Source organism: Erpetoichthys calabaricus, chromosome 1 (genome assembly GCF_900747795.2).
Source record: "Erpetoichthys calabaricus chromosome 1, fErpCal1.3, whole genome shotgun sequence".
NCBI classification, from domain to species: domain Eukaryota; kingdom Metazoa; phylum Chordata; class Cladistia; order Polypteriformes; family Polypteridae; genus Erpetoichthys; species Erpetoichthys calabaricus.
The window spans coordinates 18,452,002-18,473,862 of record NC_041394.2 but is presented as its reverse complement, the minus strand read 5'-3'; the positions used below and the strand labels follow the sequence as shown (position 1 = coordinate 18,473,862).

Here is a 21,861-nt window from a genome sequence, read left to right as displayed (position 1 = left end):
TGTAATTCCGGATGAGCATTCATTGGTTGTCAGCTGTCATGCACAAAGAGCTACCCGTACGACTAAAGACAAAATCAAACTGAGTCGTTGGGTATGTTGAATTAGGCAACTGACAGTCTCAGGAGCTCACCACCGACTTTTTCTGATTCACTAAGATTACGTAAATGAAGGCTGCTACTGAAAATGGCTGAAAAAAGTCATTTAAATGTGACCTGGCCTTAAGACTTAAAAAATGTCTCACAACTGATAATGCTGGATGGACCATTACTATGCTCTTTGTGACCTTAAGAGAGATACGAGGGGATACCCAAAAATAACCGGAATTGGAAAAAAAAAATTGTTTTAATAATTTTTACTTACTGAAAACTTTAGTCTCCTTATGAATGAATGCACTCGTCCCAATGGTTTCCCCACTGGTGGAAACATTTTTAGAAACGCTGAAGAGGAACGTTGTCCAAGGCCTGCAGCGATTTTTACTTTGACTTCCTCCATGGTACAAAATATGCAGGGACAAGAAAAAGTCGCATGGAGCAAAGATCAGGCGAGTAGTGAAGGTGGCAAGAACTCCGAGACACACAAGTCAATTCGGAAATCTCTTCAATAGTCCGACGACGATCTTCGTGAATTGCATTGATAGATTAGATAGATAGATAGGTGTGAAAGGCACTATATGATAGATAGATAGATAGATGTGAAAGGTAATAGATAGATAGATCATAAAAGATGATAGATAGATAGATAGATAGATAGATAGATAGATAGATAGATAGATAGATAGATAGATAGATAGATAGATACTTTATTAATCCAAAGGGGAAATTCACATACTCCAGCAGCAGCATACTGATGAAAACAATATTACATTAAAGAGTGATAACAATGCAGGTATACAGACAGACAATAACTTTGTATAATGTTAATGTGTACCCCCCTGGGTGGAATTGAAGAGTCTCATAGTGTGGTGGAGGAACGATCTCCTCAGTCTGTCAGTGGAGCAGGACGGTGACAGCAGTCTGTGGCTGAAGCTGCTCCTCTGTCTGGAGATGATCCTGTTCAGTGGATGCAGTGAATTCTCCATGATTGACAGGAGCCTGCTCAGTGCCCGTCGCTCCACCACAGATGTCAAACTGCCCAGCTCTGTGCCTACAATAGAGCCTGCCTTCCTCACCAGTCTGTCCAGGCGTGAGGCGTCCCTCTTGTTTATGCAGCCTCCCCAGCACACCACCGAAGAGGGCGCTCGCCATAACCGTCTGATAGAACATCTGCAGCATCTTATTGCAGATGAGGAAAGATTCCAGCCTTCTAAGGAAGTATAGTCGGCTCTGTCTTCTCTTGCACAGAACATCAGTATTGGCATTCCAGTCCAATTTATCATCCAGCTGCACTCCCAGGTATTTATAGATCTGCACCCTCTGCACACAGTCACCTCTGATGATCACGGGGTCCATGAGGGGCCTGGGCCTCCTAAAATCCACCACCAGATCCTTGGTTTTGCTGGTGTTCAGGTGTAGGTGGTTTGAGTCGCACCATTTAACAAAGTCATTGATTAGGTCCCTATACTCCTCCTCCTGCCCATTCCTGATGCAACCCATGATAGCCGTGTTGTCAGCGAACTTTTGCACGTGGCAGGACTCCGAGTTGTATTGGAAGTCTGATGTATATAGGCTGAACAGAACCGGAGAAAGTACAGTCCCCTGTGGCGCTCCTGTGTTGCTGACCACAATGTCAGACTTGCAGTTCCCGAGACGCACATACTGAGGTCTGTCTGTAAGATAGTCCACGAGATGAAGCAACGTCAAAAATAAGCGCAAGGTCGACACCAGAGTGACAAAAATAAGTTGGAGAACCGTTAGGAGAATTTAAATAGAGAATCACACCTCGAATGTGTGATGACCTTTGAACTGGTCATGCTGATGACTCCATGTGTCGTGTATTCCCAGAGTATCCTGAGAAAATTACCAAGGCAACAGCCGAGGCAAATGTCTGAAAATGTTGGCTTCTGGAAGAATCCAAACTGGACTCATGGAAAGACAATTAAAAAAATAATGTTTCTCAGGGAAAAACGGGTGACACCTCAGCACCACACTAGTTCAGATGGAGTGGAACAGGGTAAGGTTATTTATGGTGGCTGGAGTGCCAATTCCGCCACCAACCCCCAGGTTTTCCCTGCAGGTTGGAGGGCCTACCTGCAGGACTGGATGCAGATTAACGTCATACCCAGGCTGCACTTGGGTCCTAATCTGGGATCCTGAGGTAGGTTGTCATGTGGTGGGTGCAGCAACACGCTGTATCAGTGCAGGCTCCTAACCTCCTCCTCCTCCTCAGGAAAAATGAGGAAATCGAATTCCTAGAGTTCAAAAAACACAGCTTAGTCACAAAGAACTCCCTAGAGGAGTCACAAAAAATTAAACAAAATACACCAATCCTATTAACTGGAGGCAGTTTGACCCCATGTGGATTGGTGGATGACATCCTTTCACCCATTGTACCTTCTCTTAAGCTTCTCACCATCTCTGTATCTATATATATAAAAGCCAAATACCACTGAGTCACTCATCACGAAATCTTCCGAACCATGAGGACTTGGGACTTGAAATTTAGAGTGAAGGTTAAACTTGGCCCGTAGATGCTCACTAAGAAACAGTTTTAAAAATTTCATGGTCCAAGCGCAAAATTTCTTACAGTTTTTTAGACCCGTTTGTATGGCTGTCTGCTTTTCATGAGAGAACTACTTAACAGATTTAGATCGTGTTTTTTCTATAATTTGCTTGAACGTTCCATTGATTTTGCGACTTTCTCATCACGCTAAGTATCATAGGTATGGATTTATTAGCACAAATCCGAGAGACCCATTGGGCTGCAGGGGGGGGCGGGGCCCTCCTCACTCACGCGTCTGCCTCGGAGCGTAACCTTAACTCTGCTTAGTTAGCGAACAAGAGAACTACTTAACGGATTTAGGTCAGGTATTTTTCTATAATTTGCTTGAACATTCCATTGATTTTGCGACTTTCTCATCGCACTAAGTATCATAGGTACCGATTTATTAGCGCAAATCCGAGAGAGACTAATCGGGCTGCAGAGAGGGGGGCAGGACCCTCCTCTCTCACGCGTCTGCCTTGGGGTGTAACCTTAACTCCGCTTAGTTAGCGAACGAGAGAACTACTTAACGGATTTAGATCAGGTATTTTTCTATAATTTGCTTGAACATTCTGGTTGATTTTGCGACTTTCTCATCGCGCTAAGTATCATAGTTCATTTGTGGTACCGATTTATTAGCGCAAATCCGAGAGAGACTCATCGGGCTGTGGAGAGGGGGGCGGGGCCCTCCTCTTCTCACGCGTCTGCCTTGGGGCGTAACCTTATCTCTGCTTAGTTAGCGAACGAGAGAACTACTTAACGGATTTAGATCAGGTATTTTTCTATAATTTGCTTGAACATTCTGGTTGATTTTGCGACTTTCTCATCGCGCTAAGTATCATAGTTCATTTGTGGTACCGATTTATTAGCGCAAATCCATGAGAGACTCATCGGGGGGCGGGGCCCTGCATAGTCACACTCCAGCCTTGGGGCGTAACCTTAACCTCGTGTAGCTATCGAACGAGAGAACTACTTAAAGGATTTAGATTTTTTTTTCTATAATTTGCTTGAACATTCCGGTTGGTTTTACGACTTCTCTCATTGCGCTAAGAATCACAGTTTGCTTGCAGGAGTGGTATATTAGTGCTAATCCGAGACAGAGGCTGCGGGTCGATGGGAGGGGGAGGAGTGACATCAGGAGTAGAGAGCGGGACGGGACGGGACCCTCCTCACTGTCCTGTTTCAGTAATACGCAGGTGAAGCTGCGGGGGATGGCTAGTAGTCTATAAAATCCAACGTCTGTCTGTCTGTCTGTCCACTTTCATGAGAGAACTACTTAACGGATTTAGATCTTGTTTTTTCTATAATTTGCTTGAACATTCCAGTTGATTTTGCGACTTCTCTCATTACGCTAAGTATCAGAGTTCGCTGCGAGCTGAGGGGAAGGAGGGATGTGTGACGTCGACGTCAGAAGTGGGGAGCCTCCTCACTCACGCTCCAGCCTCCATTCGAGTCGCTTTACCTCTGGCCACATTTTGGAGTGTACCTTGCCTCCACTTAGCTAGCGATACCTGTTTGTTTATTGATTTATAAAGCCTGTCCTGTTTCACTACTACACGGGCGGAGCTGCGGGGGACAGCTAAATTTCAGTAAAGACAACGTCTGCACACAAACGCTGTCTGATGGTGGCATGAATTCCTCACCGTGTATGCCAGAGTCTGCCTCTGGTAGAGCACATATGGACAGTCGAGAACACTGACTACAGTCCACCCCGTACCAAAGGAGCAGTAGGACAGTTCTTGGCTAAATATGTGACAGGATGTGTGTAGTAGGCTGCCATAGGAGTTACCCCAGGTTGTAGTTCAGAACCAACCGCTTCTAACTCTTGTAATGGAACAATTTATTACTCATATCTCACCATTTCTGTTCCCTGGAGGTTCTGAGGAAGCCTGGAGATTCTAATCAGTGTCGACCCATTTGTAGCGGGACCTTCCACAATACTGCCCTCTGGTGTTAAGACTGTGCTGGGTGCTGCTGTAGCCTCCATCTCGGGTAGACCTTTGTATTGCGGCCACAAAAGGGTTTTGTCCAACATGTCTGTTTAATTCTCTGCAACATAAGATATGTACAGGGTCTCATCATCTGCATGTCCTCACAGCAGCCATCACACAACTATTTTAAAAGAACCATTGAAAACATTACATATATACCTGCAATATAAAATATATTTAGGGTATCATCACCTATATACAAAATATATTTACATTTAGCATTAAAAATTTTTTTTAAAATGAACAAATAAAAAATGATAGGAAATCCAAAGAAAAACCGTCGCCACACAGCGAGCGTTAACAGAACTGAGAGTGTGCCCAAAAGAACACCATTTTCATGGTGGGGATGTCGGTGTTAATTATCTCTCTCAGTTTTGCAACATCCTGCTTAAATGAAACTTTAAAAATATCCCTGAGCTTTTTAGCCCTTACAATCTAAGTAAAAATAATAATAATAATAATAATAATTGTAGTAATACTTAATGGCCATAAATGGAAGGCCTTTACACTACTAATGGAGGTGGTTTTGTTATGGAGGTATGCGTGTTTATGTATTTTACTGTTATGTTGGTTATTCTTATTTGTTGTTGTTATTATGTGACATATTTTTGTATCTTCTATTATATGTATGTTTGGTCTCTTTAAATGTACCTCTTGTTCTGCCTCTGCGTTAAAGAATCAGGAGAAAACTGAGATCAAGAGGCACAGAGAAATGCACGTGAAGTCTTTTATTTATTCGCACACGGATGCTTAAACGGCACATAAGATGACTATTCATAGGGTCACTCTGAAGTGGTCACATGACGTGTGTTCCCGGGAAATTCTGGGACATTACCTCTGCAACGACTGCTGTGAATATCTCAATATGACGCTACTGGTCAACATTCAAAATGGTGTTGTGAAAGAGGGCAAAAAAAACAGCAACTTCTTCAGGAAATGAGAGAGGGCGCAGTAAATGTCTGAGTCGGATTCCTTAACTCCAAAAATCCCAGATTAGCCACCAAGAAGTTCTAGAAACTCACTAGGAAAGCCACAAGAGATTAATAAAATGCACCAATCACAGCACCTCTGTTCTGTGTTCTTTGTGGGTGGAGCCCCCAGGAGGCGGGGCCACCCTGATTTCACCACTTCTGAGCCCTCCCTCTGGTTATGTAAATGAGCTGAGAAGGAAACAGGAGATCATTTGTTCACAGTGGAGTTAGTGATTATTGTGTCACACCATAAACCTTTTAAAGTATTTTTATTATATGATATACAGTCATATGAAAAAGTTTGGATTCTTTGGATTTTTGTTTCTCATTGGCTGAACTTCCTTTTAATATCTGACATGCCTTATGGAAACAGTAGGATTTCAGCAGTGACATGAAGTTTATTGGATTAACAGAAAATATGCAACATGCATCATAACAAAATTAGACAGGTGCATAAATGTGGGCACCCCAACAGAGATATGACATCAATACTTAGTTGAGCCTCCTTTTGTAAATCTAACAGCCTCTAGACGCTGTCCTCCTATAGCCTTTGATGAGTGTCTGGATTCTGGATGGAGGTATTGTTGACCATTCTTCATACAAAATCTCTCCAGTTCAATTCAATTTGATGGACAGCCTGCTTCAAATCATCCCATAGATTTTCAATGATATTCAAGTCAGGGGATTGTGACGGCCATTCCAGAACATTGTACTTCTCCCTCTGCATGAATGCCTTTGTAGATTTCGAACTGTGTTTTGGGTCATTGTCTTGTTGGAATATCCAACCCCTGCGTAACTTCAACTTTGTGACTGACGCTTGAACACCATCCTGAAGAATTTGTTGATATTGGGTTGGTTGAATTCATCTGACCCTTGACTTTAACAAGGGCCCCAGTCCCTGAACTAGCCACACAGCCCCACAGCATGATGGAACCTCCACCAAATCTGACAGTAGGTAGCAGGTGTTTTTCTTGGAATGCGGTGTTCTTCTTCTGCCATGCAAAGCGCTTTTTGTTCTGACCAAATAACTCCATTTTTGTCTCATCAGTCCAAATCACTTTGTTCCAAAATGAATCTGGCTTGTCTAAATGAGCATTGGCATACAACAAGCGACTGTGTCTGTGGCGTGAGTGCAGAAAGGGCTTCTTTCTCATCACCCTGCCATACTGATGTTCTTTGTGCAAATTGCGCTGAATTGTAGAACGATGTACAGATACACCATCTGCAGCCTGATGTTCTTGCAGGTCTTTGGAGGTGATCTGTGGGTTGTCTGTAACCATTCTCACAATCCTGCTGATATGCCACTCCTGTATTTTTCTTGGCCTGCCAGACCTGCTGGGTTTAACAGCCACTGTGCCTGTGGCCTTCCATTTCCTGATTCCATTCCTTACAGTTGAAGCTGACAGTTTAAACCTCTGAGATGGCTTTTTGTAGCCTTCCCTAAACCAGGAGACTGAACAATCTTTGTTTTCAGATCTTTGGAGAGTTGCTTTGAGGACCCCATGCTGTCACTCTTCAGAGGAGAAGGAAGCACAATTTGTAATTGACCACCTTAAATGCCTTTATATCTCATGATTGGACACACCTGTCTATGAAGTTCAAGGCTTAATGAGCTCATCAACCAATTTGGTGTTACAAGTAATCAGCATTGAGCAGTGACAGGCATTCAAATCAGCACAATGACAAGGGGACCCACATTTGTGCACAGCCAGTTTTTCACATTTGATTTATTTTCATACAACTAAATACTGCGTCACTAAAAATCTTTATTTGGAAAACACCGCAGTACTCAGATGTTTATGAAAATGAAAGACATAACACTGTTATCTGTTAAAAAAAGAGTCAATGATTATGCAGGCTGAGAGGGGTTCCCAATCTTTTTCTTATGATATATATAATATAAAATATGTATTTGGTATACTTTTTATTTATTAATGAGTTTATTATGAGTTATCTAATATATAGTGCCCAACTTGCAGGGAAAACTTGGGGGTTGGTGGCAGGATTGGCACCCCATAATAAAACCTCACAGTGTTCAGTGTGATGCTGAGGTGTCACCCATTGCACGGCTGCACTCGGGTCCTAATCCGGGTGGTTTGTCGCGTGGTGGGTGCAACAACGCACTGTAATCAATGCATGCTTCCAACCTCCTCTTCCTTCATATCAATCTATTTAGCTATTATACAGGGTGGGCCACGGAAAAGTAGCCCACCTCCGGCAATAGTATGACAAGACGAATGAGCAAGTGGATTGTTTTTATTCACTTACCCACAAGTTACAACAGCTGCTGAAAGTGGTCCCCGTTCACATCTATGCACCTTTGGGCACGTCGGAGCATGATGGCTGATATTGCTTGCAGCTCTTCAACAGTGATGCTGCGGATAGTGTTCGTGATGTTTTCTTTGGGTTCATCCATGGTATGTGAATTGTTGGCGTACACTTTCTGCTTTAAGTTTCCCCACAGATAAAAATTACATGTGGACAAGTCCAGGGGAACATGGTGGCCATAACCCCTTACTCACAGTTTGCTCCTCTATAAAAAGCTCATGAACCTGTGCCAGTAAGTCACGTGAGGTGTGGCATGTTGCCCCATCTTGTTGGAAAAAGCAGTACATTTTTTCTTCTGGTGTTACTTGGTCATAAAATTGTTCAAAGATGTCCAGGTAAACTGCGGTATTCACAGTTGATTCCAAGAAAATTGGGCCCACTATTCGTGTTCCTGACACCGCGCACCAAATGTCAATTTTCTGGTCGTTGAAGTGGCTGCGGCCTCCTCCAAAGAGCGTGGCGCTGGTATTGGAGGCGGCTACTTTTCCATGGCCCACTCTGTATTTTGGATTTCGCATCCATGATTATCTATCAGATACGAAAGGCACTCTCTATCTGCTTACGTATCTATTATATAGTGTCTTTCATGTCCATCTATTCATATTTATCATATTTTTCTACAGTATTTGTGTCTGTTTTTATCAAGCATCTCAGAGTAGGAAAACTGTCCTAACTGGCTCAAAAATATAGTCCTGCCCTTAGGAGTGAAAGCATTTTATTAATTTTCCTAATTTAGGAAACTACTACAAACTTCATCAGGCTTTAGGAGAGCTCCTGACCTGTCCACGCTTGCTAGGTGCTGCTAGATGACATTCATCATGCAAATTCCAGCAAGGGCACAAAGTTTTAGGAATGCTGGACAATAGTGAACTTGTAGAGAGACAGAAATGGAATAATAACTGTAACAAACCTTGTACGTTATGTGATCGGTCTGTCTGTGTGTAGAAGTCATGTGCTGTTTGCTGAAATTAAAGGGTTGGTAACGTTAACATGTAAAATCAGGTTTGCAGTAGCAATAATTTGGGTATGTTACAGCCAACCATTTCTCGAACTTTGCCCCAAACTTTGAATGCCCTTACAACACATGAGATAACATACAGAGTCATACATTTACCCAGCACTCCACGGGAGGTAATGTTAAAGCAAGCTGCATTTATGCAAATCGACAAGTGTGGATTAAGCATATGTGAATCTCAAGCGATATCAGCAGTATCAACACGCAGGTGGACGTGGATGCCAACTGTATTGTGATCATCTTCTTGCATATCTGCATGTCCTCTTCATCTTGCTCTGTCACATCCATCACCTGCATGTCCTCTCTCACCACATCCATAATCCTTCTCTTAGGCCTTCCTCTTTTCCTCTTCCCTGGCAGCTCTATCCTTAGCATCCTTCTCCCAATATACCCATCATCTCTCCTCTACTCATGTCCAAACCAACACAATCTCGCCTCTCTGACTTTGTCTCCCAACCATCCAATTTGAGCTGACCCTCTAATGTCCTCATTTCTAATCCTATCCATCCTCGTCACACTCAATGCAAATCTTAACATCTTTAACTCTGCCACCTCCAGCTCTGTCTCATGTGCCACCGTCTCCAGCCCATATAACATAGCTGGTCTCACTACCGTTCTGTAGACCAGGGGTGTCAAACTCCGGGCCTGGAGGGCCGCAGTGGCTACAGGTTTTCATTCTAACCCTTTTCCTAATCAGTGACCAGTTTTCACTGCTAATTAACTCCTTTTCCCTTCATTTCAATGGCCCTGTTTTTAAGGATTCAGTTCTCTGAATTGATTTGTTTCTTCATTAAATGGCAGCCTAACAGAAATGAGACGTGAAACGAGCCAACAGATGACCAGCTAAACTGGGATTTCAAACTCCAACCAATTTCACTCCAAACAGTCTCTTAATGAGAAGCTGATTCTTGCTGTTATTTAAACCTGCTATTCAGTCCCATGGCTTGTTGCTGCTCTCATTCTGCCACAGCAGACATTTCCAAATCTGTTGATTTTTCTGTTTTTTCTGTCATGTGGTGGCTTGTTTTGCGTCTCATTATTGTTTGGCTACTAATTAAGGAAAAAGAGACAATTAAGGGGCCTGAGTCAAGTTAATTAAAACTAAAGCAAAAAAAGTTAATTAGCAGTAAAAACAGCTCACTAATGAAGAAGATGGTTAGAATGAAAACATGCAGCCACTGCGGCCCTCCAGGACCGGAGTTCGACACCTGTGCTGTAGACCTTACCTTTCAATCTTCTCTTAGGCCTTTCTCTTTTCCTTTTACCGGGCAGCTCCATCCTTAACACCCTTCTCCCAATATACTTATCATCTCTCCTCTGCACATGTCCAAACCAACGCAATCTCGCCTCTCTGACTTTGTCTCCCAACCGTCCAACCTGAGCTGACACTCTAATGTCCTCATTTCTAATCCTGTCCATCATCATCACACCCAATGCAAATCTTAACATCTTTAACTCTGCCATCTTCAGCTCTGTCTCCTGTGCCACCGTCTCCTGTCCATATAACACAGCTGGTCTCACTACCGTCCTGTAGATAGATAGATAGATAGATAGATAGATAGATAGATAGATAGATATGAAAGGCACTATATAATAGATAGATAGATAGACACTTTATTAATCCCAAGGGGAAATTCACAACTACTATTAATAACTACTGTACTTCTCATGTCTCAACTCTTAATGAAGGACAAGCTATTCTAGCCAAACTGGTAGTGTAATTCCAAGATGGTTGGTAATTATGGGATACTAGTTTTAAAAGCTATAAGATTATCGAACTATATATAAAAGTCAATGTATGTGTGTGTGTGTGTGTGTTTGTATATATGTTTCAGCATCATTTCAAACAGCTGGAGATGTTTTTCATAAAATTTGTTACACATGTTTCTCATTGGTCGACTAAAAACACTTAAGGGTGAAATCAACCCTAACCCACCCCGTTCTGGGCAGGGTAGGGGGTGGTCTTACGGTTTTGTATGCATGTTATCATCCATTGGACATTCAGAACGACCACCAGAGGGCAAACTGGAGGCGACTGCCAGCATATGTTTGAGCTCCTGTTGCTGTTGAAATTAATTAGAGTTGCCCAGTTCCGAGCGTCAACTGGATGATAACAGACATACAAGACCGCAAGACAAGCACATTACTGAGTCTTCATTGTTTGTTAATTTATTTTTATTTTTAAAGTTGTGTGTTTTTTTAAATTTTTCTCAAACAACTAAAAAAAAACCTTTATTTTCCTCCTGGGCAATGCCAGGTATTTCAACTGTGTTAGCTAGTACTAAATAAAATCATGTGGCAAAATGACACAACTGTGTATTGCAGAAGACAATGATGGCACGCCTGCTGACTTACTATAAATCCAAATGTCAAGGCATGGGGATAATAACAAAGCCATTTTTGTTTTTATTTCCTCTTTTCTCCACAGAGAACGTACAGCCTTTGTGAGACGTGTGCGCCATCACACAGCGAGCCAGCGCTGTAGCCCATTATCTCCGTTGGCTTTTGAGGATGTGATTGCTGGTTGGCTCTTAAGAAGAGGACTACTGAGAAGCTGCGACCACTTTACTTGGAGCTGTACAGGTATGCGGCCATTCACCATGTCAGCTTTTTAGGAAGGAGTGAGCCTATCAGAGTGTAGTTGCTCATTCAGGACCACCACAAAATACAAAGGCCTAATTAGACCATTACTTGTATTAGAAGTTGTCTTTTGTTGGTTTTACAATTGACTATCCAAAGACGTTATCTATATACAGATCTCTAAGTGATTGAATCCCGTATGTTGTCCAAACATTAAAAACTGTGTAAGTTTGAGAGGGTGCAAAAAGGTGGTCATCATGCAGAGGTGCCACAGATAAAAGCTTCTCTGTCTTGAAGTGCTTCCTACATTGGTTCCATATTGAGGGTAAGGATCTGTGCTGGTATCCAGAAGGTTGCCAGTTCGAATCCCTGTCACTGCCAAAAGAGATCCTACTCTGTACATCCTACCCTTAACCTGTAATTGCTCCAGTGGCGCTGTACAATGGCTGACCCTGCGCTCTGACCCCAAGGGGTATGCGAAAACTAACAAATTCCTAATACAAGAAATTGTATAAGGCGAAATAAAGAGCAAAACAAAACATATTCTGATTGAATTAAGCACAATTGGGTTGTTAGTATATTGGCGATGACTCGTAATTATTGGGGTACAAAGCAAGGAATATAAAGAAGTGCTGCAGGATTTTATTTCTATTGTGGACCAAGCTGTGTATGTTCATCTATTTGTTTCCATGTCCAGGTCTTTATTGCTTGTATGTTTACCACCCAGTAATAAAACTGAAAGTTGGGTAGTGCCATGCCACCTTCTGCCTTAGGGTCATCCTTTGGATGTGTGGATGTTTTGAATTCCAAATAAATGAGGTTATGATTGAATCTAACTTCTTAAAAAATAATTTGTTAATGTATATGGGGGTGCATTGAAATAGAAAAAGAAGCAGAGGAAGGATATTCATCTTGACAGTGTCAATTCTCCATGGTAAAGTGATCGACTGTGATTAAAGCCAGCCTTGCTTGCACTAACACACCCAAACCAGTGCCCTCTCTGCATTGAGGGTCTCGGCCATAATGCTCTGGCTCGGGTGATATTTGAAATACAGAGAGAGTTTCCCCTTAAGTACTGGCAGGCTTTTGGGTGGTCACTTAAATATCTGCTGCATTTCAAGTTTGTGGTAATACGTTTTATGTAGTTTTCTGTTTATTTGGTGCACTTTGGTACCTTATGCCATGGGGGCACGGTGGCACAGTGGTAGCACTGCTGCCTCGCAGTAAGGAGACCTGGGTTTGCTTCCCGGGTCCTCCCTGCGTGGAGTTTGCATGTTCTCCCCGTGTCTGCATAGGTTTCCTCCCACAGTCCAAAGACATGCAGGTTAGGTGCATTGGTGATCCTACAGTTAGGTCCATAAATATTTGGACAGAGACAACATTTTTCTAATTTTGGTTCTGTACGTCACCACAATGAATTTTAAATGAAACAACTCAGATGCAGTTGAAGTGCAGACTTTCAGCTTTAATTCAGTGGGGTGAACAAAACGATTGCATAAAAATGTGAGGCAACTAAAGCATTTAACACAATCTCTTCATTTCAGGGGCTCAAAAGTAATTGGACAATTGACTCAAAGGCTATTTCTTGGGCAGGTGTGGGCAAGTCCGTCATTATGTCATTATCAATGAAGCAGATAAAAGGCCTGGAGTTGATTTGAGGTGTGGTGCTTGCATGTGGAAGATTTTGCTGTGAACAGACAACATGCGGTCAAAGGAGCTCTCCATGCAGGTGAAAGAAGCCATCCTTAAGCTGCGAAAACAGAAAAAACCCATCGGAGAAATTGCTACAATATTACGAGTGACAAAATCTACAGTTTGGTACATCTGAGAAAGAAAGCAAGCACTGGTGAACTCAGCAATGCAAAAAGACCTGGACATCCACGGAAGACAACAGTGGTGGATGATCGCAGAATCATTTCCATGGTGGAGAGAAACCCCTTCACAACAGCCAACCAAGTGAACAACACTCTCCAGGGGGTCGGCGTATCGATATCCAAGTCTACCATAAGGAGAAGACTGCATGAAAGTAAATACAGAGGGTGCACTGCAAGGTGCAAGCCACTCATAAGCCTCAAGAATAGAAAGGCTAGATTGGACTTTGCTAAAGAACATCTAAAAAAGCCAGCATAGTTCTGGAAAAACATTCTTTGGACAGATGAAACCAAGATCAACCTCTACCAGAATGATGGCAAGAAAAAAGTATGGAGAAGGCGTGAAACAGCTCATTATCCAAAGCATAGCACATCATCTGTAAAACATGGTGGAGGGAGGCAGTGTGATGGCTTGGGCGTGCATGGCTGCCAGTGGCACTGGGACACTAGTGTTTATTGATGATGTGACACAGGACAGAAGCAGCTGAATGAATTCTGAGGTGTTCAGAGACATACTGTCTGCTCAAATCCAGCTCAATGCAGTCAAATTGATTCATGATACAGATGGACAATGACCCAGGAGTTTATTAAAGCAAAGAAGTGGACAATTCTTGAATGGCCAAGTCAGTCACCTGATCTTAACCCAACTGAGCAGGCATTTCACTTGTTGAAGACTAAACTTCAGACAGAAAGGCCCACAAACAAACAGCAACTGAAAGCCGCTGCAGTAAAGGCCTGGCAGAGCATTAAAAAGGAGGAAACCCAACATCTGGTGATGTCCAGGAGTTCAAGACTTCAGGCTGTCATTGCCAGCAAAGGGTTTTCAACCAAGTATTAGAAATGGACATTTTATTTCCAGTTATTTCATTTGTCCAATTACTTTTGAGCCCCTGAAATTAAGGGATTGTGTTCAAAAAATGCTTTAGTTGCCTCACATTTTTATGCAATCAGCTTTAATTCAGTGGGGTGAACAAAACGAAAGTCTGCACTTCAACTGCATCTGAGTTGTTTCATTTAAAATTCATTGTGGTAACGTACAGAACCAAAATTAGAAAGAAGTTGTCTCTGTCCAAATATTTATGGACCTAACTGTAAATTGTCCCTAGTGTGTGCTTGGTGTGTGTGTGCCCTGCGGTGGGCTGGCACCCTGCCCAGGGATTGGTTCCTGCCTTGCGCCCTGTGTAGGCTGGGATTGGCTCCAGCAGACTCCCGTGACCCTGTGTTAGGATATGGCGAGTTGGAAAATGACTGACTGGCCTTATGCCATATTGCCAACAGTTAGTGGACATCTAACCATTATGTCTTTATATCCTTAAAACAGCCTCAGACCATTCTCCCTCCTCCAGCATATGTTACAGTAGGCACTATGCAGGCTAGAAGGTTGTGTTCTCCTGGCATCCACCAAACTCCGATTCATCCATCAGGCTGCCAGATAGTGAAGCGCCATTCATCACTCCAGACAACACATTTCCAGTGCTCCACAGTCCAATGGCAGCATGCTTTACACCAAACCATTGTGATCTTAGGCTTGTGTGGAGCTACTCGGCTATGAAAACCCATTTCATGGAGCTCCCGACACACTGTTCTCGTATTGATGTTGCTCCCAGATGCAATTTGGGCATCTGCTGTGAATGATGCCAAAGTCGATAGGTGATTTTTACGCGCTATGCGCTTCAGCAGTCTGCAGCCCTGTTCTGTGAGTTTGTGTCGTCTACCACTTCGTGGATGAGCTGCTGTTGTTCCTTGACACTTCCACTTCTCAGGAATAGCACTTACAGTTGACCGGTGGGCAGATCTAACATAGCGGAAATGTGGCATACTGACTTGTGGAAAAGGTGACATTCTATGAAAATGCCACTTTTAACCTCACTGAGTTCTTCATTATGACCCACTCTATCGCCAATCTGTCACAGCGGTGTCTTGATTTTACGCACCCTTTAACAATGAAACACCTGAACTCAATAATTTGGGGTTTCATATACAGTGTACAGTGTTTGTAATATGACTGACTGCCTGTCCTCATAAGCTGCTGAACAGCCTGCCTCTTCAATGTTGCTTGGCCAACCACTTTGCCATCGTTGACACAGGCAGGCAACAGAAGATGAAGGCAGACCGCGTTATATTGACCAGTTTTAACTGTCATCTGTACTGCAATTGACTGCAGCCAGGGACTGACCAACAGCCAGCATCGACATTGTCCTCTGCCCAAACTGACCAAGAGTACAATTCTGTCAACTGCTAAATGCTAGTGCAAGAATGGGCTCCTATGGCAAGATTCTCCTATGCAATAAAGGACGCAAAACCCATTTTGATATTGCCATCTTAATGACAAAACTTCTCTCAGTTGTATTCGTAGTTGGGTTTCTGCCACCACTATACAGTAAGGTAATTATTACCATACACACGAGTTTAGCCGATTTATTGCTTTCAATGGCGTGAAGTAAAGGAAGTATTCAGACTTCACTGCCAGCGTATGCCAAGTGTAATCCTTTAGGGTAGGGTTGGGTAGAAGAAAAACATTTAGAGTGTTTCTTAATATCAGGTTATCAGTTTATGTATGTTATTGTTGTTTTTCTTGTTCTTTTAATTATTGTTTTTCATATTTTTATGCAAAAAAATAAATAAACAATCTGTTAGAACGAGTTAATAACTTGTTCCAGAGGAGCATTTTTATATATTTTTTTACTTTAGTAGCTATTTGTTTTTCCTGGTATGCAGTTTAGTGAACCAGAACAGGAAGAGTATAGCCAGCCATTAGTTTCAGTGTTCAGCGCCATTATTAACTAGATTTAAATCTTACCATTTCATTTATTAACGTTTGCAGCACTGACTCCCAAAGCTCAAGAACAGTGCGTAGAGAGCTTCATGAAATGGGTCTCTTTCACTGATACACTTTATTGTCAATAGTATTGGGACGCCCCTCGAAATCATTGAATCCAGGTATAAACTCGAGCCCCTCAGCATGTGGACCGCTGGCTTCTACAGACATTTGTGAAAGAATTGGTCACACTCAGGAGCTCAGTGAATTCCAGCGTGGTACCATCATCGGATGCCACTTGTGCAGTAAGTCCATTTGTGAAATTTCCTCACTACTAAATATTCCACAGTCACCTGTTAGTGGTTGTGGACTTGGCCCCGGATGCAGACAGGCAGACATGGTATTATGCACCACCAAACGTTTATTTACAGTTAATAAGTGCACACACACAAACCCCCAAGACTCCCCCAAAGTCTAGGCCAATACCACACTATGCCTCTTCGCACTCTTCAGGCCGCCTCCTTGCCTCCTCCCAGACCTCGTCCTTCTCCTCACCCGACTCCAGCCCTGAATGAAGGGAGGTGGCCCCTTTTATGTTCCCCCAGATGTGCTCCAGGTGTGTTTCCTGGCAAACTTCCACCGGCATGCCCCAGTGTGGCGGAAGTGCCGGCTGCATCCCCGGAAGCACTCCGGGTGTCCCTGCTCCTCTTCCCCCACCAGCGTTACCTGGTGTGGCAGAAGTGCTGAGGTCCAGGGCTCTCCAGGCATTGGGGCGCCCCCTGGCGGTGACCACACGCCCCTACAGGGTTGTACCCGTGGTCCCCAAAGCAACCAGGGCTGCCGCCCCCTCGTGGTCCTCCAGTCCTCTTGGGCATCCCTGTGGTATTATAACAAAGTGGGAGCAGTAGGGAACAACAGCAACTCAGCCACAAAGTGGTAGGCCATGTCAAATCACAGAGTGGGGACAGCGCATACTGAGGTGTGCAGAAGTCCCCAAGTGTGATAGATGGCAGTGCTTCTCAGGGGTACCTCCAGTATGGACACCCACATGGGACTTGTCGTTCAGGTGCGCAGCCATGTTAGGTTCCTTGGGAGTCACCAGGAAGTAGACCTCCCTACTTTGAGGAGCAGAAGTGCTTCCATCCTACAGTACTGTACAGTACGCCATTAATAGTGTTAAATAAAACAATGCAGATCCTAACATGTCTAGGAACAGACAACACTGAAATGATGTGCCAACTGTCGGTTTTACTTGTATACATTTGACAAACGTTATTTGCCAAATGTATATGGCATTATATAGTGCCTTTCACATCTATCTATCTATCTATCTATCTATCTATCTATCTATCTATCTATCTATCTATCTATCTATCTATCTATCTATCTATCTATTATATAGTGCCTTTCACATCTATCTATCTATCTATCTATCTATCTATCTATCTATCTATCTATCTATCTATCTATCTATCTATCTATCTATCTATTATATAGTGCCTTTCACATCTATCTATCTATCTATCTATCTATCTATCTATCTATCTATCTATCTATCTATCTATCTATCTATCTATCTATCTATCTATCTATCATATATTTCCTTTCATATCTATCTATCTATCTATCTATCTATCTATCTATCTATCTATCTATCTATCTATCTATCTATCTATCTATCTATCTATCTATCTATCATATAGTGCCTTTCACATCTATCTATCTATCTATCTATCTATCTATCTATCTATCTATCTATCTATCTATCTATCTATCTATCTATCTATCTATCTATCATATAGTGCCTTTCACATCTATCTATCTATCTATCTATCTATCTATCTATCTATCTATCTATCTATCTATCTATCTATCTATCTATCTATCTATTATATAGTGCCTTTCACATCTATCTATCTATCTATCTATCTATCTATCTATCTATCTATCTATCTATCTATCTATCTATCTATCTATCTATCTATCATATAGTGCCTTTCACATCTATCTATCTATCTATCTATCTATCTATCTATCTATCTATCTATCTATCTATCTATCTATCTATCTATCTATCTATTATATATAGTGCCTTTCACATCTATCTATCTATCTATCTATCTATCTATCTATCTATCTATCTATCTATCTATCTATCTATCTATCTATCTATCTATCTATCTATCTATCTATCTATCTATCTATCTAATATAGTGCCTTTCACATCTATCTATCTATCTATCTATCTATCTATCTATCTATCTATCTATCTATCTATCTATCTATCTATCTATCTATCTATCTATCTATCTATCTATCTATAATAAATAAATCCTCCAGGTTCTCCGGTTTCCTCCAACAGTCCAAAGACATGCAGGTTAGGTGCATTGACGATTCTTAATTGTCTCTAGCGTGTGCTTGGTGTGTGGGTTTGTGTGTGCGTGTGCCCTGCAGTGGGCTGGCGCCCTGCCCAGGGTTTGTTTCCTGCCTTGCAGCCTGTGTTGGCTGGGATTGGCTCCAGCAGACCCCCGTGACCCTGCATTAGGGTATAGTGGGTTGGATAATGGATGGATCGATGGATAAATAAAGATAGTGCTGTCGTGTACCCGATTGACCCGCCAATCTTGCAGACGGCCATTCCAGTCTTTGCAGTGCTCTGTGCTGATCCCTCCAACACACTGATTAGTCCTGATGACTTCTACAAGGATTGAGAGCTTGTACGGTGTTTTAACAAAATATAAATTACTCATAAAGGAATAGTAATTGTGGCGATGTAACATGTCATTTTGTGGGTCATGTATCTTAAATCCAAGTCAAGTGGAAGTCATAAGGCAGAACAAGTCACGGTATCTGAGTCGGCCATCTCTGCTTGACCCTGCTGCTTGATTGCCGCGTCCCAGCGTTCACAGTCGCTCATTCTCTGTTACATTTCACACCAAGGTGTCTTGTACTCTGAGAATTTTTTTTTTGTTTGATTTGTTTGGAGCTCTTTAGAGAGCGGAAGCGCTGTAAACAGTTGAAATCCGATCGGTGTGACTCGCCTGATTCAGACATTAATCATCTCATGGGCAGTGTTTCAAAACCAGGGCACTGGCAGCTTGTTGAATGGGGGGTTTAAGGCACTCAAAAGCTGAAGACAATGATCTCACTATGACATTCACTTGGAATTTGATGATATAAAGTGAGCGAACAAAAGCAGTTATAGGTACTTTAGCGAGAAACAGTTTTGCAAACTGTAAAATATGCCCATGAGAATGTGAAGTCTGATTTAGACGGAGTTCATGATTTTTAAAAATCAGAGCCTGGTCTCCCGGTTAATTGATTGAGACAACTATGTCAGAACAGCAGCAGCACCCTGCCTGATCTTTGTCTTCCTTTGTATATTTTTTTATTTTCTTTGAAACCTTTACCAGAGGGCGGCATGGTGGCACAGTGGGTAGCGCTGCTGCCTCGCAGTAAGGAGACCTGAGTTCGCTTCCCGAGTCCTCCCTGTGTGGAGTTTGCATGTTCTCCCCTTGTCTGGGCAGGTTAGGTGCATTGGCGATCCTAAATTGTCCCTAGTGTGTGCTTGGTGTGTGTGTGTGTGCCCTGATTTGTTCCTGCCTTGCTTCCAGTGTTGGCTGGGATTGGCTCCGGCAGACCCCCGTGTCCCTGTGTTAGGAAAATGACTGACTGACTGACAGGTAAAAGCATCCACAGAATACATTTCCAGAGGTAAATGTCCAGGTGATCGCATTATTGCCTCTTTTGGCTGAAATAATCTGTCTTAATGTTTCAGAAATTGTCAAGTTGATGTTGATGAATTGAAGGTCCGCTGCTAAACTCAGCAACAGAATCTCGAGAGCAGTTTAGTAGTCTGTTCACTTTTTAAAGTAACCTAACGCAATACTTATCTTATTGAAGTTAACTATTATGTGTTATTATTATTCCAGCAGCACAGGGTGTAAGGCAAGGAGCATACGTACTTTGCAGGTCTCAATTCCACAATTCCAAGAGTGTGCCATCTGTAATCCGGTAACAGAAAACTATAAATAAAGTGCGTAGGCAGAGAAAGTTTTCGGGATGGTGTAATAAGTGTATAAGTTTAATATGTCACTCTGCTCTCTGCAAATATATTTTATTAATCTGCCTTTTTATATTCACATGCGCAGTTAACACAGAGCCAGATTTAGCACAGGGGTTCACCATATAGAACTGCTAGGCAAGCATTATAATATAAGACAAGACAGACAGACAGACACAACTGGGAAACAGGAAGTCAGACTGAGGACTGTTGTACTATTTTTGTGTGTCAAAGTCAGAATGAAATGTTATCCTCTTTGCCTTGTTTGGAATGGCATGAGTCACCTAAGTAGGGGCCTTCACATGAAGAAAGAGTATAAAGCCTTGGAACATTGCCCGGCATACTTTTGAAGCCGACGGATGGATGGGAGATAATGTCATCCGAAAAATGGCAGACTCTACACAGTGGGCCCCCACTCCCGAACTGGGTTCTTGCCATTGGCTTCCTTCATCTGTTATGCAGCGTAGGCCATCATTAACCCCTTAACCGCCCTCTGCCGGATATATCCGGCATTGTTGCGTTATTGCTGACGCCTTACTGCCGGAATTATCCGGCACATTTGCCTGTGGTTATATGAATGCCTGGCGCGTAGTATAACTGACAGTTTGGCGTGGGTATTATTACTACGTTGTATTTCGACAACTCTGCGGTTGTATTGGCCGATCACGTGATGTGATTCGAAAGTGAAAGCTGTGAATATGGCGAAACGTAAACTGACTTCAAGTGAGGTTTTGCAGGCGATTTTGGACAATAATTCTGATCATGATTGTAGAAGTTCTGCAGAAGATTTTAGCGACAATAATGATCAGCAACGTGCGCTGCATGATACTGTGAATGACGACGCATCGGATGAAGGCGATGAGTGGGTGTATCCCCAGCATCTCAACGGGGCTGCTGCCCGTTATCTGAGCCAGATAAGAAAGATCCAAACCGTGACTGCTTGTTCAAGCTACGTCCTTTGATTGACCATTTATTTGAAACATTTCAGCAGGTATTTCAGCAGGTAAATACTGCTTGAATAAATGTAAAGTAAAAAAACGAAAATTGTTCAGATTTCTCCTGGCATGGGGAATATTTAGGGAGTTGGCGGTTAAAGGGTTAAGCAAAGCTAAGTTATTTCTCCTATGTGATTTCTTACCGCCGTATCACTAAGGGAGGGGCATAGCCTTATTGTATTTTATCTATATAGATTGCAAAAGAACTCATTCCCTGGGAGTTAACGCCCCCTACTGGATGCAGATGGCCACCCCATATACTGAAAAAATAGGCAGCAAAATAAAGAAAACACGTCTTTACAATCGGAGTTCAAAATGGAACTGACTAACAAGGGAGTTCTGTAGTTTCAATATTGCACACGCAAGAAGAGGCGGAGTCAGGGAGGCCGGAAAAGGAAGTGATGCCTGTAGAGGTGGGTCCAGGATGTGATTAGAGGGTGCCCAGATATGATGTCATCAGTGGGCGGATCAGAGGCGATGCTTCTGGGAGGTACACTCTTCACTTAGTCTGCAAAGTGACAGAAGGGGGGGGGGGGGGGGGGGTAAACATTAACATTATACAAAGTTACTGTCTGTTATACCTGCATTTTTATTACTCTTTAATATTGTCTTTATCAGTATGCTGCTGCTGGAGCATGTGAATTTCCCCTTG

The 21,861-nt window shown here is 42.6% G+C and overlaps 1 protein-coding gene across 2 annotated transcripts in view; it reads left to right on the top strand.

Annotated features, from left to right (window-relative positions):
* The window catches only part of ppp1r13l (protein phosphatase 1, regulatory subunit 13 like), a 215,275-nt gene that overhangs the window by 74,432 nt on the left and 118,982 nt on the right, over positions 1-21,861 (top strand). Inside the window, exon 2 of one of the 2 annotated variants that reach the window (XM_051933989.1) lies at positions 11,371-11,525. The gene's annotated coding sequence lies outside the window, so the exon portion shown is untranslated. The remainder of the gene's footprint in view (positions 1-11,370; positions 11,526-21,861) is intronic. The other variant, XM_051933986.1, reaches the window with a different exon arrangement.